General features: G+C 46.0%; 1 long non-coding RNA gene across 2 annotated transcripts in view; it reads left to right on the forward strand.

The window, feature by feature from the left end:
- LOC114861969 (uncharacterized) overlaps positions 1–11,536 on the forward strand; it is a 74,543-nt gene extending 63,007 nt beyond the window's left edge. Inside the window, exons 9-10 of one of the 2 annotated variants that reach the window (XR_008695586.1) lie at positions 9,226–9,424; positions 11,440–11,536. This is a non-coding gene — a long non-coding RNA (uncharacterized LOC114861969). Of the gene's footprint in view, positions 1–9,225; positions 9,606–11,439 lie in introns of those variants that run through there. The other variant, XR_008695587.1, reaches the window with a different exon arrangement.
- Positions 11,537–16,288: the final 4,752 nt, after the last annotated feature.

A 16,288-nucleotide genomic window follows, 5' to 3' on the forward strand; every position in this document is an offset into this window, starting at 1 on the left:
GAGGTTTCTGTCAACACGTGCACTGCTTTAATTAGTATGTAAATGATTAATAAAGCATTTTGAGGTTGGTGGGATTTCTCAGGTGGGGCTGAACAGGGAACGTTTGTCCTTTGTTACTTGAGTTTTTACCAGGTGACCAGTGAAGGTGTTTCTCCAGTTGTCCCAACCAACACCACCCCACACTTTTGATTCTCACCTCGTTCACGTCTCAAAGGCAGAATCAGTCACACTGGGCATAAGCAGCTGCAGTTGGAAACGTATCACAAATGACAGCAGGTTTTTTCTTTTTGTCAGCTATCGGTTGGATCTGTTGCCAGAGCACAAACAAAGTGACTATGCGCAGTATTACTGTACACCAGTTGCTTCCTCACCTACTGTAGATGCAATAAAAGCTCCTGTAAAACTGCTTTGACCTCTGACTGTGTCTGGGCAGCTGGACTTTGACAGTCCTTCTTATTCCAGACTTAGACTATATGTTGTCAGCTTAATTAAAGCAAGATAGTAATTTATTCCTCTCCATGTCAAACTAATTAGTATGAAAGCATTGTCTGTGCTATAATGATTTAGCTGAGGTATTTCTGTTCTCTTGTCTAATGTTGACAGTGGCTATTGGCCATTAAAGATCATAGGCCATTTTAAATCCAAGCATCAAAATTATAAAATCTATAAAGGCAAAAGTTCAGGTGGTTTTTTTTTATGCTGCTGTTTCTTGACCATTAGTCTTTTAGCTTTTAAAGATGGGGTCCTGCTTTCTGTTTTCGCTATAATGAGCGAATCCTGGTAAAACAAAAGACCTGACTTTTCGTGACGTACGTTACGCATAAAAGTGACGGCGGATGGGAGACCGGCAGCAGGGGAAGTAGAGTCAATTAGACACGGCTGCAAACCTTCAGCCTGCATTTGAATAAAGAGGGATTCTTGACCAAAGTCATGCGCACCCCTTCCCCCACCTCCACATCATTAGCTACCATAGCTGTTTCCTGGATGTGCTGCTTTATTCTGGTGGAGCGGATGGGCTAATTGTCCATATTGTGTGTGCGTGTGTGTGTGTGTGTGTGTGGTCTCTGAGGGTTCAGAGCATAGTGAGAGGTCAAAACAGAGACAGATGTGCGAACAGGCTTCGTGACAAGAGCCCCCCATCACCGGCCTCTGATGTCCGCGCTGCCTTCCCTGCGAGACTCAGGTCACTTCACACTGTGGGAATGTGCTCCTGTAGCTGTAGGTGCGCTACTGCCTGTGTGCGGTGTCACTCAGGGGCATGCTTGCATACTGAACAGACAACGCGACGTTGGGAGGTGAATTCAGGCACATGGGACGTGTATGTGGTGTAAATGGCGTCCTCATGTAGACATGCGAGTGTGAGGGTGTTGGGGCACGACAGGAAAGGTCACCGATGTCCTGCATCGCTGCTTTGGTCCGACTGGATTCACCTTGTCAGCTACTGAGCCTCAGCCACATACTGGGTCCATTCCTATTTGCTGGTAGTATCTACATAGACCCAACAGGTGGTAAAAGGTGGGAAAGTGAAGAACTTGGCATCTGGACCCAATCCTGGCTGAAAGACCCAAATCCTTACATGATGGTGGTCAGTCATGCAGAAATGTCTCATGTGTGAGATGGCAATGAAACCCATTTCCGTGCCTAAATCAGTGTACTCTTCATTATTAATGAGACCAGAGGATAATGAATGTATCTTTTTACACCCATGCTCCTTCTATTTAAGAACAGAGGCAGAATCTGTTACACAGCATGTTATCTCCGCTATGATTGGAGCGCTCTCTCTTGTAATGCAGACGCTCCTCACACCAGCTCGCTTCACACGACGGCTTAAAACAAAGCCGGCTTCAAGTACAATTGAACTTTTGACACGTGCATTTCTGTAGTGATGCGATTACCAGCGTCTGAAGATGCAAAGGCAGCTGTCACTGGCGCGAAGGAGCATGTGCACTCATCTGTGAAATACTGGGTCAGCGTGCACTCTGCTTTTATGAACGGAGCCGAAGCAGAAGCCCAATTAGGAGGCGAGATCTCGGCGAACGCGGCACTGGCAGCGGCAGCGAACGCAACCGTGTTGTGTTTGGATCTGTTGTACTCTACCACCTGTTTGATAATTTATATGAGGGTTGTCTCAGTCATTAAAAGGCTCTTATGTAACGTTTGCATGAGCAAACATGGACAGAGCGTATTGTTTCGAACAGAGAAAGCCATGCATGTTTAATTACAGTAAACAGCGGCTGTGACTCCGGCTACATTCACAAACCATTGATCAAATATAAAATGCATGTTGTCAAACTGTCACAGTTTGGCGTAAAGGGAAATTGGATCGCAGATAAACGCAGGTACTAATTCCAAAGCAAAGCTTCCCGGCAAATCGGAAATATTTAATTTATGTTTTGCTCTGTGTGTGTGTGTGTGTGTGTGTGTGTACGCTCGTGTGGGAGACAGATGGGACACAGCTCCACCACCTCGCGCTACTTTCCCTCTGCATGAGTTCTCACCACAGTCTGTGGGTTGTTTCAGTGCCAGAGTCCTACACACACACACACACACACACACACACACACACACACACACACACACACACACACACACACACACACACACACACACACACACACGCAGGAGCTCATGTGACATCAACTACTGTTTCATTAATCATCTGTATGTGTAAATTAGGCATGAAAAAAAGCGTATTTGGAGCAGAAAACCTTGGACGCACTGTCCTCTGCTGTGCTCTGTGCTAATAAGTTGGATGATGGACTGATGTTAACGAGCTGCTGTCCTGCTACGTCTTAAATTCGCCCCAGTCCCTTTTAACAGACGCCAGCGTGCACACTTTATTTAGTTTGTCTCTGCTAGCGTTTAAAGGCTGTTTAACCAACTTCCTGTAATCGGGGGCCAGTCGACATACTGTAATCTGACGTTTCCGTTAGGATTTCACACAGTTCTCGCTTTGCCCACTTTTTCAGAATCGCACTTTTGTCTCCGTTTCCATATGCTTCCATCACATTCGCAGCCCAGAATTATTTATCGGCGCTGGCAGCGTCGGAAGACTCTTTGAAACGCTGTGTCTCGCCCCAAAGATTAACAATTCACCAAGCGGCTTATTAGAGCGATTCATCAAATCAGCGGGCAGTGCTGATTAAATCAACGTGGTAATAAATGGAATGATTTAAGGCCTTCTGACGCAGAGAGTCCTCACAGCCCACCTGCCTGATTAGGAGGCAATTATCCCGTAGCTTTCCTCAGAGTCTTGTGCCTCAGTTGAAGAGAAAAATGTGAATGTCATTGTCTTTGCTTGATGGGAGAAGCTGCAGGTACTTGATGAAGGATTGCCGGGCAGCACTTTTGCCCCCTCGATAAAAAAGAAAACTTATCTCGTATTGTAAGAAGCTTCACTGCTAAAATGTACCATGTAAAAATAATTGATTTCCTCCTTTTGGGCTGATTTATAGCGAGCGAGTCGGATTGTCACTCTCCAGCCTCGTGCGGCTGTGTATCTGCATGCGGGGAGGTAAAGGAAGAGAACCCTGGCCAAAGCATCAGATGGCTGGTGATGAATAGTCAATTAGCTGTATGCTTGTTCCAGGAATGACCAGTGAATGAGGGAGGAGAGGATGGCCCTTGGAAAGAGAGAAAAAAAGGTATCCATTATCTCGCAGCTAATTATCTAGCCACTGCCATTTCCATCCTGGAGATAGCTATGTGATTAAAGGGTTTGGTCAATCAAATAGATAACAGGGATTAGAGCGGGGGGGAGAGGGGACGAGGAGGAAGGAACAAAATGTGAGGCACTGAGGCTGCAGTGTTTTTAACTCGTTCAAAAAAAAAATCTACTCTTGCAATTTTGAGTTCTAAATCCCATCACTGTACTTTTACTTCCCGGAACATTGTGCCACTGTTGCTTCTTTTATGATGTGCCAGTGGGCACACAAATATGTGTCTGATCCTCTCCTTTCGGTCTGTAATCTAGTTTTCAGAAGTTGTTTTTACTTTGCATCATTTGCATAACTTTGCATAACTAGAAAGGATGTACATACAGTATATAAAGACAAAAAGACAAAGTGTAGCAGGATGGGCTGCAGTGTCTTCTTTTGTATTTTCACACACACACACACACACACACACACACACACACACACACACACACACACACACACACACACACACACACACACACACACACACACACACACACACACACACACACAGGCAGAGCTGTAGGCAGAACAATAGTTTCATTACGTTGTGTGTGTGGGACGGATCTTCCCTGATCACTCGGCAGTTCAGGGGCCTTGACGTAATCTGGGCTCCACAGGGGGCTCTCTGATTGGCTAATCCCTGGAGGGGTTTGTCCAGTGGGAGGACGCGATGCACAAGGTCAGGATGAAACCCCAAATCTGCGACAATAAACAAAGAGCCACGCGTCACCCAGACAAACATACACAAACCCTTTTGTATAGATTCCGGGGGACCGCCCAGACAGAGAGCATGAAATATTAATGATTATATCACACAAACAATTACCAGAGCGGGAGCTGGATGGAGGAATGCGGGGAGGAGAATGTGAATCTGCAGGGGAGGAAACTCCCCGTATACATAAACACTCTCCTTTCCCCGTAGGACGCTAATAGAGACTCGCCTTTGTTGTGATCGTGGAGAGACAGTTATGTTTATTTAATAGGCGATTATATCACGGTCTGAAGAATGAAGGATGGTGACTGATGTTGGCAACATGACAAAGTCATCATCATAGGCGTGTAAGTGTCAGTGAGGAACACAGGTTTTATGTAGATGTTGAGGGAAGTCAGGGCCTAAATTAACACTGAATATACCTCTTGTGCTGCTTGAGGGTGTTGGATTTGAACCGAGCACCTGCAATTCATTTCATACGTCCTGTCACTTACTTTAACCTTAGAAATTTAGACATTTATTTATCACAATCACCTTTCTGTTCTTCAAGCCTGCAAGAAAAACCGACACTCTGGCCACTTTGGGGAGATGGGACACCATAAAGGAGAGATTATAGCGCTGAAATGTCAGCATTAACAGTCAGTTTGAGCCACATTTGTCTGTTTAGTGACCACTCTCATCTAACTTACAGTACAGTAAATGTCTGGCTCTTCAGCTGTTTAATGTCCCATTGTGTTAACTGAGCTAGTTGCCCTCTGCCTGTGCAGCATTTGCTGCTGGAGGGATGCCACGCAGTTGAGTCCGTGAGCTGATTTGACATCAGCTGCGTCTAAACACTGTTAAAGGAGACGAATGAAACCAACCATTGCTTTAACATGCGCGTGTGGATATTGCAGGAGAGTGAGACTTTGCCACTCGGTGGAACGTCTCGGGCCGGACTCAGCGCCCCGGTTCCGTAGTGAACTGTGTCTGTTGTATGTTTCCGCACCAATGTCACCGAGTCAGAGTAAGGTGAAGATTAAGGTGGCTCCTGTTTTAGCCGCAGCATGTGGCAGCCTGCCATCTCCTAAGGTGCATTCATTAGACCACAGCCATGTTCCATCTAATAGCCTCCCCTTTAGAAGTTCACCGGAGGTGTTGACTTTCACTCGGGGGTTGTTCTGTTTAGTGTTTTTTTTGCTCTGCGGCGATCACGATGCAGTTGGCATCAAATGCCAGCGAACGCCAAAATTCGCAGCGGAATCGAGAAGGAAGGAGGAGAAAACAGCAAAGGGGGCGAGTTTTCAGACTGTACAGCCCGAACGGAGCCTCGCTAATTGAGACAAATGAACAGCGGGTGAGATGTGTGTAAGCGAGACAACGGTGAATGTATCTAGTCCATCTTTTACCTCTACACCTTCTGCCTCCTCCATTCGCATTTAAATGAACATCCTGCTTTACTCGTGTAGCGTTTTCCCCGTGAATAACAATATGTAGCACATCCCATCTCCCCCCATTCTTACACTCCTACAATCTATAAATCATATTTGGCAAACCTCATTGTTAAATGAGGTTATACAGTCGGAGTCATTGTTAAATTCCCGCTTCTTCCATTTATTCTGGATGTCACCCACTAATACAGGAGGGAATTCTGCATTAAATATTGTACGGCGCAAACACAATTAGTTTATTCCTGCGCAGAACTCTCTCAATTCCTCGCAATAGATCATTCATTCTAAACGCCGACTTTTGCAGATGAAGAAGATGCCGGAGTGGTTAAACGAGCAGCGCTTTCTTCTTCTCCACTGGAACATGCCAAGAGGAGTAAATGGACAAAAACATGCTCATTGTTGCCAATTAATTATGCTTGATGGTTTTTAAAGAGGCGAATCCACCCAGAAATCTTTACAGTAGTGTTTAGTGAAGGTACTGTAGCACAACTAAAGGGATGTGACAGAAGTGATGATTTTATTATCATCAGTAGTGGATAGTAGTCAGATAACTTTTATATTTTTTTGTGACATATCATTTTCTATCCACACCTACATGATCCTCTCCTCCTCTGAGGTGACCTTGTCAGCGGTGCCGCTCGCATCGGTGAAGCGCCCCGTGGCTGTTGTGACTCCGATAGGAGCTGGATTGCTGTGGTGACGCGGTGTTTCCCAGGACTCGTCTAGAACCGAGCCCATTTATTAAACCTCCCCACAATCAGATCTAACGTTAAGTAATGGCCCCAGCAGCAAATGCAGCTTTTGGGCTCGATGCAGCCGCTTGAAGCACAGGACTCAAATCCCCAGGTTTTTTTTGTGGGGGGGGGGTCAATTTGAAGCTGTTTGCGACTTTGATTGTTTATGCAGAAAAGAAATGAGCAAAGTATTGCAGTGTAAACGGATGAAATGAAAAAGCTTATGAATTATGCTTCGGAGAAAGTTCTAATAAAACATGTAATTAGAAAATGTTCTGCGATTCCGCCGGAGGACCGTGTGAAGAACAGGGGGGATCTTTATCTGAGTTCGCTGTCCTCCAGCCAAAACCTTTGTGTTCGCGCCCCGCTATCATCTGGACACATGCAATCCTTGTTTGCCTCGTTGAATGCTGCCACTTGTTTAAAGACAGCGGCGTTTGCCCCCCGCGGCTGTTGCCGGGGCCCGTCCCGTCCCGCTCCGCTCCGCGGCGTGATTTGATTTTTGATCCGCATTGACAGACAATTATTCTGCACTCTGAGACGAGTGCTGAACTGTTTTGAAGGAGCGTTGTAATTGGTTAATGAGTCGGAAAGGGAAAGCTTCTTGATCTCATTTCCAGTGCTTAATTAACCTTGGAGTGGGAGATTTCCCCGGGTGCTGGGGGACAAGGCGTGGCCGCCTCACTCCTTTCTCCCCCGTCGCGCCTTCCGTTGCACTCTCTCGCGCATGTGACTCCTCCGCAATGACAAAAAGGAGGCCCAGTTCCTCTGCCTGTCCTTCCAGGAGCGGCAGCCCCTTTATTGAGCGGTTTACGCTGCGTAAACACCCGCAAATATCTGCAGGACGTTTTCCTCGTCTCTGCCTGTGTAACATTAAAGTCCAGAATCAAATGATATAAATAGCGCCTCTGTTCCCCTCCCTCCACCCTCTCCTCCTCTGACTTTCTCCCTGGGCCAGCCCAGTTCTGTGGCCCCGGGGGTGTGAACCCAGTTCTGACAGAATTGATCTCTGTTTCCTCCGCCCCCTCCCTCTGTCCGTCTGCACCCCTGGGTCCGTGGAGAGCGGCCGACACGAGCCTGCACAGGCCACTATGTCTTGTCTCCCTCCCTCCTATTCTCCCCCCACCCCCGCCTCCGCTCATCTGGCATCTCCGCATTCTTTCACTTCCTCGCCTCCAAAGTCGGGAAGCCTGCGTTGCGTGATGCTCCACATGCTTCGTCATGTGGTGTCGCTCATTTCCCATTCATGTCTTCTACTGTACGTGAGGCCAGCGGCAACAAGCGCGGTCGTAGTGGAAGTATCTGCCGGCTCAGGTCAGAGATGAAGAGTAGTCGGCGTATTTCTCATTATGTCCAGTAAAACGGAAGAAAACGACACAGCTGACGAAGCCGGGAGGTTCGAACTACACCAGAAGGGGGTTTAACTCGTAGTAATCCGGCAGCTGCTGCACCTGATTGATCGCAAACTCTATTGAAAATTCAACGTCTAAGAAGAGCAGGTGGGAAATCTGCAGCAAGGTCACAGGCAGAGAATTCATCCGCTCTGAATTATTGTTTCCTGCCATTTGGTGTCTCACAGCAGATTGATGCTGGTCATTTCCAGCCATAATTGTTTTTGCCCGATACTTATATTCCCCCCTTTCGTATTTTAATTCAGCTTCGTCCGTACATTTCACTTCTATTATTCCCCCTCTCCCCACTCTCTTTCATCGGGCTAATTTATTTATTTTTAATCCAGCTCTCGTGCCAGGTGAGCAGGAGCCTTGTCCGCACCTGCGACCACCCTCCCCTCCCCTCTCCTTCCTGTTAGATCCAGATTAATGCCAGGTAATTTGCTCCTCGCTGTGCACCCCTGTGTTCCTCGTCCTCTCGCTTCCAGGTGAGACTCTCTTTTTTTTTTTTTTTTTCTGGCCACTTGAGCTCCTGTGTTCTGAGTCGCCGCTCGTCTTTTTGTTCCTTTTTTTTGCAAAGTAAGCGTTCCTCAACTTCCCCCGCACCCCAATATGTCCTTACCCCTTCATCTTTTCCTTCATCCCAACTTCCCTGCCCCCCCATCCCTCTATCATGCATGTAGCCATATGGCCGGGTGCAGCCCGGGCCGCCCGGCTCTCAGCCTCGTTTAAATTCACAGCCTGCGGGTCATTGTGACTCTGCGGTGGGACGATAGACACCGCCACAGAGAGAGGATGCGAGGAGGAGAAAAGAAGGAGGGCCCATGCAACACTAAAAATGATGTAGCCTGAAATTCTTAATTATAGTTAAAAAAAAATGACCGCGCACAAATTCATCTCGGTGTAATGAAACAGAAAGTGGAGTCACGTGACTGAAGCAGGTGGTGCTTTGACATTGAAATAATGAAGCGGAGAGTGAATGAAGGTGGATGCATTTGTATTCATTTAAATGACCCACATTTAGTTTCTAATTTTGCACAAAGTTTAGAATTGTGAGTGTGTTTTCTTTGACCATGACCTGACATTGTTGATCCTATATAAGGCCTAAATATATAGAAAAAGGTTTTATTTTGAAAAAGACAATAGCAATTGGCTTTATACCTTTATTCAAATATTATTTATACAATCTACAGATAAAATAAATAAAATATCTAACTCCGACATCTGTTTTTTTATTATTATTCTCCCAAATCTAAGAAGGAAAACATGTCAGCACGAGGGAGAAGGACAACTGTAAGGACACTATTGAAGGAGCAGAAAACCCAGCACAGCCCTGCAGGAATTGGACGAGAAAGATTCGGGAGGCGCGGTGGCGCTCGGCAGCCGGCTGCGGAGGAGCGGGCGGGCGAGTCGGGAGAAGGAGCGGAGCGAAACAGCGGGCATTAAAAGAGAAGAGGTGTGAAATTGAAACCAATAAATCCAGAACAGACTCCTACAGTTGTGGGAGCCACAGCGACCGTAACACTTGGCCTCACCAGTGTTCTCCTTTTTAATTTGAGCCGAGCCCGCCGTCGTCTGGAGCCGCGTCGGGCCTTGGCAAACGCTCGTGTTCGACGAGACTGGGAGCTGTGTCTTACAATTACACATTACCTTAAAATTGAAAAATAAAAAAAAGGCAGACACAAAGCTTGAAATTGTTTGTTGGAGGAATATGCTTCCTATTACACTTCAAGTACTTTGCGTCTGCTGACAACAACAACAACAACAACAACAACAACAAATGCCTGTTAGGGAATAATCTAGAGTATTAATGCAGCTGCTTTATTCTGGGATTTATTCTGGGGCCATTGTAAGTGGGGGAATGTATTTTCAGCCGCTTGCAAATGTCATCACTTTGGCAACGTCACTTCTCGATTTGAACACTCTGGGATGATGTATGAATGCGCCGCAGCACCGTGGCACACGCTAATTGACTTAGGCGTATTGTGTGGATATTTTCTCCACTCATCCGCACGGGATCTTGAATACCAATCCCTGACTCATGCCCCCGCCACCGCCCAACCCCCCCCACCCCCCCCCACCCCCCCCCGCCCCGCACTCTGCAAAGCACGACTGTAAGATTTTTATAGACTTTGAGTTCTGCCAAATATGCTTGTTAATATTCCCCCGTATGGCGAGCTCTTAAAAAAAGTCTGATGAACGATGGCCGGGGCCCGTGGCTGACAGCGGGTCCGACCAGCATACATCAGAGGCCCGAGCCGCCCCCCAGCTTTATAGGTGCCTATTACAAGGAGCTCCTGGCAACTCAAAATGTGCCTCTTTAGTAATATGATAATTCATAAAAAGGCACTGGCTGAGACTTTGTGAATATCCCGCAGAACCCCCCCCCCCCCCACACACACACACACACTTTGCGCTTAATAGATGGTGTGTGAACTCCTGGGGACGATGGAATGAAGGCCAACCTTGACCTGGCAGAATTTAATAGTAATGATAATAGCGCAGGGTAAATTTGCAGAGAGAGGATTAGAGAACTTCTGGTGTACAGGAGTTGAAATGGGGAGGGGGGGGGGGGGGGGGGGGGTAGTGGAGGGTATGTATAGAACAAGGGAACAAGGGCACGCTCATCGTCGCCTTCCCAGCATGCACTGGTGCAAGCAGCTGATTAATGGCCGCTCCTCGGGTTCGAGTCGCGTCTCGTTTTCTGATTCTCTTCCTACAGTATATTAACGCACCCCCCAACGTCTGAATTAAAACACACGCAGACGAGGTGCCGGCATCAAACCGAAGGGGAACGACCGCTCCCCGCTGTTCGTCAGCGGCGGCTGATGAGGAGCGCGTCGCCGTTGAACCGCTAAGCATGCACAGTCGGTTCCGTGGCTGCTCTATCATGAAAATCACTTCACAACAATGGAAGGAAGTGCACTTTGTAGCATATCAGCTCTCTGGCAGGAAAGGTTGTAGCTTTTTATTTAAGGGGGAAATTAACTGCTAACATGTTCCGTCTTAAGTCTATTTCCCGCCAGAAATAATCGTAATATCCATATACGCGTTTGGTCTTGAAAAAGATTCACTTGACTGTATTTTTATGTGTTGGACTCTAATTCTTTATTTAGCTCATCTTCTATCCTCAATGAACATTTCTTTCTCTTTCTTGTATTGATGTGTGCTTTAAATGCAATTGATCCATTTTGGTGGCGCGTTTGATTCACTGGCCCTCAGTCTGCATCTCACTGTCACCACTTTGTGAACAATCCTAGTCTGGAGCCTTCAGGCTCAGCTGCTTTTAGAAGACTATACACAATAGCTGAATAAAATAAAAATCAATGTGAAAATAGAATAAAACATACAGTATATCCAACTAAACAGCTTTGGCTGGACTGCAGATGAAGAAATGCTGCTGTATTTAAAATGTTTGTTCTCCACGTCACATCGACGCATTCTCTAATGTGTGTGTTTGTTCTCCCACAGTGAAACAGCAGCAGATTCCACACCCGCGTGGCCTCCGACGCAAAGTCATCAGTTTGAGGCGTGAAGTCAGCAAAGCAGGTGAGCGCTGCTGCGTACAGTAGCATTGATGATGCCTTTGCTGGGGTTACACTTTGGTCCGGTTGCTGAATGACTCCATCTACACACTGGCTTCTTTATCTCAACCTCTGTGTTTATTGTAAACAGCTGGGACTCCTGAAGGACAGACTAACTTCATGCTGTATGCGACAGAAGGACCTGCTGATTTTACACAGAGAAAATTCTAATTAATTAGTCGTATGGAATGACTATAATGATCGTCTGACTTTTATTTTGAGCAGCAGCTGGTTCACACAACCCCAGCTTAAATATCTATACGTTCCAGAGGTGGATGATTGGCAGTTTTAGTCGCAAGTCCTTAAGAAAGACCAGTTGTGGTGAAAAGTTTAGTTATAGATTAATGAGAGGTTGATCCTACATAGCTCACTGTGCTTCTAACATCATTATCATAACAGCTAATGGCCGTATAGATATCCGTGAATGCGTTTAGAGGATACACAATCTTCATTCAAACGCTGCTGTTCCTTGATACTCTGAGCGCCGGCTGCGTTGCTCCTCAGGGACGAGACAGACCCAGAAAAGCATTATCACCTTTCTTCCATAGCATAGGAATTCAATGAATTATTTACGTTACACTCGACGAGGCCTCTAGACGGCACGCGATTCGGTTAGGGAAAAGCAGCGGCCGCGGGCCGGGAGGAGAAGTCAGCGGGGGACGGCGAGGTAACGAGCGAGGGGAAATTAAATGACATGAAGAGAGAAAGGTGTGGGACCGGGGGGATGCGGCGCACGCTGGGTCCAGGCGTGTTCAATGGCAGACACGCATGACAAGATGCTCGTCACTGATGCCCACACCTTCCTTGTAAACACAAACAGATGTGTTGAGAATACACATACCAAGGTACTAAAATGTTTCTACATACACACACCTTCACCTACAAACACACACACACACACACACACACACACACACACACACACACACACACACACACACACACACACACACACACACACACACACACACACCAACTATCATCAATCTTAGACTTCAGAGCTGCTCCCCCCTGGAGTCCATGGCTCTGTTTTTGGCTCCGTCTCCATGCAGGTAGGAGGTCTCCTGATACTCACCACTGGGTTGGCGCACTACACATTAATGCAACACACTCCCCTATTAAGAGCTCCATACGTGCTGCTGTTCCTCTCATCCACCGCAGCAGCGGAGTCCTGCCACAGCCCTCTGTCCAATGTCTGTACTGTATGCAGACGTGCACCTTGAAGCCCGGGAGCCCATTTGATGCCCTGTTGGTATGCGCGAGCATATGCGCTTAGCCTTCATCCTAATATTTATAACACCAACACTAGTACCCAGTCCAAATTCATTTTCAGCAGTTAAATATAGCAACAAAATAGGGAAGCTATTTCAAAATGGATTTTGTGCCAAGTTCATCAAGCGGTTAAATGAGCAACATTTCATATCCACATTTTAATTACAGAACGATCTGACCATAAATGTACAGTAGAACTAGGAGTAATACTGAACATATTTGTGTCAGTTAAGTGAAAAAGTGTAGTCCTTTTTATTGTTCTATTTAACTATTTGTATTAGTTAATAATATAAGACATTGCTAATGGTGTAGTAATCTGCTTGGAACTGTAGTGTAAATACATAAAGCTACTTCTTTAAAGCTTCTGTTTACTTGCTTTCAAGCATGAACACTTTCAGCTGCAGTTCAACATTGCTGCACGCACACACAAGTGAAGTGGTTTGGATCTTTACAGCAGCTGACTTTCTTTGTTTTGTGTGTCTTAAATTACCTTTGGAGTTGAATTCACCAGCACTTACTAGGTTTTACCTCCTTTTTTCTTTTTTTTTCTTCTTTTCAGTAATTTCCCGATCTGGCTTTTGATAAAGTCGGTGTTTCTGTCGTGCAGCTGCTTCGAGGTTAAGTCAATGAAACGGAGCTTTATTATTGGATAATACTGTAGCTGCAGTGAGCCTGGACTGTCGGTGTAGCCTTTCACAGAAAGATCACACGAGGGGTAAACACTTCACAAGCGCAGGTGTTCACCAACATGAGCACCTGAACCCGAGAGCATTTCTCCCACTCACTGGATGGCTGTGGGTTCGTTTTTTTTATATGTCCTCACCTTGAGAGTAAAACAGGGTTCAGTGGAAACGGGGCCGGTGAGTAGTAAAGAGTGTAGTACAAGCCTGGCAGTTTGTTCTCCACAGCTGAGGCTTCGTCCTGCTTTCTGGAGACTATTCCCACTCCGGGTCCGCACATTCCTGTCCAGCTAAGACCAGCAGAAAACTTTATTTCTCACAGTAACTTTTTTTAATAACATGACCTGCATAACATTTAAGCATCAGTGATCCTGTTATTTATTTGTGCTGTAATTGGGGTCTGTCTCAGTATTTGCAGAGTGTTTTTAGTTGTTTCCTTATATGTAGACTTATGAGTAAAAGGCATTTTACAAATATTACACTACATATATGCATTTATACTGTACAGTATATATATTTTATTAACATGTAAATAAATACATTTCAAAACATCTCAGTACAATTTGATTTTTCATAAACAGCAGTAAATAACAGTTTTATTGTACACTCTAATAATAGTGAATTATTAATAATTCTCTATCCTCAGTCGCCCATAATGGGGCATTGTTCTGCACAGTATGTATGACTCAACATCCATCTAAAGCCGGGAAGCCACTGAAAATGTGAGATAGCATTTGTTATCGAATGATAATAATATTAGAAAATCTATGTAATGCTAAACTAATGATTAGAAACTTTAACCTTCATTCATTACCGGTTTTGACTGTCCACTATAGATTTGGTGATGTGTCACCAACACCCAACAGGATACGCAGTAAAGATAACGGGCCCATGATAAAAATACACCATTCATTCATTCATTCATTCATTAGTTTATTCGTTCATTCGTTCATTCGTTCATTCATTCATTCAGCTGGCCACTTTCTTCTTACAATACTTTTTAATTTCAGAATGCTCAGCTGGGGATCTGGCTGGTGAAACTGGGGCTGGTGGTGGTGGGGCAGTCGGGGGAGAGGGAGCGAGGACTACAAGCTAGGCATTTTGCTCGCTGCAGCTGAGTCTCAGCCCTGCTTTCCGCCTATTCCCAGGCCAGGCCTGCCTAGCGCGCTGCACTCCCCTGCCTACGTATGATTTGTGGCGTCCACTGGGGAGGAACTCTCCCATAGGTTAAAATCTGCAAACAATGAGCCCTGTGTCCGTGACGGATGGCCTACATCCCTCCTCATTTGTCTGCGCTTTATCCCCATCTTGGAATCAATTGTTGAAACTCCAAAGTTTTCCTAATACACACTCCTTTAAAAAAAGTAGAGGGGGGAGGGAGGTTACAGAAAATAGACCTGGAAGTGAGAACGCGATCAATGTTGTCCCGAAGTAGAGGAGTGGATGAGAGGGACTTTCAGTATGACTTTCAGGGTCCTAATTAGGGACAGGACAGCGAGCTACCTCTCGCTGTGACATTTAGCTGGACATACTTGATAAATGTCACACGGCTGGATACAGCCACGACAAATGGATGCATCAACAACGGCTTAATAACCTTTACTGATAGTCCTGCCAGGAATTCAAATTCTTTATCTGCTCCCCCTCGCATCCTTAAAACGCCGGGCCCAAATAATCAACACTGTGGAGCGCGGTGGGGGTGGACGCGCCTGCGTGTGTGTTTGCCCGGCATGCGGCGGCGGTGCGCGGCGGTGCGCGGCGCCGCGCTCCGACGCAGCCGCTGTGTGATTGCCAAATTATCCCGGCCGCGCGTCTCGGTGGCGGCGGCGGCGGCGAGAGGGAGACCTTTTGTAAGCAATCAGACAAAATGGAGAGCTGCAGACCTCCCTTGTACCTTTCTAAAGTCGCATCTCTGCTAGACATGGAGAAGCCAAGTGAATTAATCAGCTCCCGAGACAGTAGCATTCAGAAAAGGAGGAGAAGATTGAGCCGTTTCTCACTAATAAGATCATTCAGGAAATAAATGTCATATGTAAAAATGCTTAATAAAATAATTAAATTATGCTTAAGTGGGACAAACAAGGATATTGTGTGACAGACAGTGTAGGAGGTTAAAACTCTCAGAGGTATTTTAAGGCTTATTACCAGCGATCCTGTCATGAGTTTGCTCAATTTTTAATGAAAAACACACAGTCAAACTCTGGCAGTGTCAGTTTTCACCGAATCTGGTGTTGGTCCCATTTGGAACTTGTAATTGGCCTCTGATTAGAAGTGACATCCCAGCAAGTAGCTGTGAGATTTGATAAGCTCCGAGTGTTAACGCGTTGCCCAGGCCCAGTCAACTGACAGCGAAGTGACACATTTGGGGCGAGACACAAAGACGCCGGTTCTTTGGGTTCACCGTCTCGGGGAACGACTCATTTGACGCCGCAAAGTTCCTCCTTGTAAGTCGGCACTTTTTATACAACTGAGCACTTTATTGTGTCTCTTTCCCCTTTTCTTTTGTGATACTTTTGCTGAGACCAGTGATTATTTTTATAAGAGCTAACCCCAATTGGACATCTTTTCTTTTGAAGCCTGTCTTTGATATGGAGAATACACACATAGATTTATATTTATGGCTTCCTCTGCATATGTAAAAACATTTATCTGATTAAAGTAAAAACACGCCTTGGTTTAAAGTCATGGATGCTTTTATCTGTGGAGCTCCACGTTCTCTCCCCGGACCCAAGCTCCCGGTGCAGCGTGCACAGAGTAGTGCATTTGCTTGTACTGGTGTTTGCT

Source organism: Betta splendens, chromosome 9, assembly GCF_900634795.4.
Source record: "Betta splendens chromosome 9, fBetSpl5.4, whole genome shotgun sequence".
Classification (NCBI taxonomy): Eukaryota; Metazoa; Chordata; class Actinopteri; order Anabantiformes; family Osphronemidae; genus Betta; species Betta splendens.